Raw genomic sequence first — 1,395 nt, forward strand, 5'->3', positions numbered from 1 at the left:
GCTTGGTAGTGTGCGTGAGTTTATCGAAACGTGAGGCTGAAATCGTTCTTATCAGTCTCAACCACAAAACAACAAAGGAGAATCTGTGACTTGGTTGTAATCTCGTTCCCACATCTCGCGGGTTAGACGAACGAGATTAACTTGGTTGACCTTTTTTAGATATTTAAGAACTATGTGTGACAGATGAATGCTTAGTGAATCAAAGTGCAATACATCGTTTTCCCACAGCCAAGTATCTGTCTGCATTTTTTTCTGCTGTTACCGGAGTCCTATAACTATTCAACGGCTACATGCTGCAGTGCACTTTGAATTTTTTCGACTGCTTAGGAAAATCGCTTTTGATAGGGTTTCTGAATTGACCTGAATCAAGAGTTTCGTGTTGTGAATGTCACAACTTTTATCGAGCAACAAAAGTAGCTTTAGTTTTAGTTCAAATTTAAAGGGGTGAGAAGTCTAAATATTTCTTTATGTTAGATGCACGCTTTTTAATTTTCGATATCTTTGCAAGCAATATATTAACGTGAAAAGCAGGCTATTTTCAAATAAATTAAACTCTGAAAAGTGACACGAGAAACTAAGCCAAGAGGGCTTTTGATTACAGTTCTCGACGTCATATTGGAATAGAAACCGCGCAGACATGAGAGTTAGGCTAAAGTTGACCCGTGTTTGAGCGTAAAGTGAGGTTATGTATCAGTCAATTCCAAAACTGCCCATGGCCCCTCCGGGCAAACACCCTATTTGAATAATTTTGGTCAAATTCCCCACTATGCTGACAGCTTACATGGTCAAATGCCCCACCGGTTAGCGCTTCAAAGAGGGTCAAATCCCCTTACACTTTCCAGATTTTAAAGAGGAAAGAAAGAAAATGGTGATGTTACTTTTGCTCCATGCAGCTTGAAAACATGTTTTCTAGCTTAGCTATATTAAACAAACATGAGAATAAAAAATTTCTTCTGACAATGAATCAACACAACAATGAAGGCAAAAGGCTATCAAAGCAAAACAGAGGTGGAATCGTGAAATGACAGGTGTTCTGTGAACATTCCTGTTGTAGTGAGTGAATGGATTATGAAACCAAGACGAAACTCTTTAGCATGTGACCACTGAATAACATTTTTCGATGGCCAAATGCCCGACCTGGTGGGCGAAGTTTTGCGTCAAATGCCCCACTATACCGGGTTAACCTAAAGTCAAATACGCGGGGTATACCCGGGGGGGGGGGGTATGGGCGGTTTTGGAATTGACTGATTCATTACAGTGAGGATTCGGCAATGTGCTTGTCTTTTTTCACGTTTTTTGGGAAAATGAGCAAAAGTTTCAATTCTAATAATGCTCCTTCGTTATCTTCTAAGATGTAAGGAAAATATTGGACCGCTTTTGGTTGTAAAAAAGGCG

Source organism: Oculina patagonica, chromosome 4 (genome assembly GCF_052425735.1).
Source record: "Oculina patagonica isolate OP01 chromosome 4, crgOcupat, whole genome shotgun sequence".
In the NCBI taxonomy this organism is placed as follows: Eukaryota; Metazoa; Cnidaria; class Anthozoa; order Scleractinia; family Oculinidae; genus Oculina; species Oculina patagonica.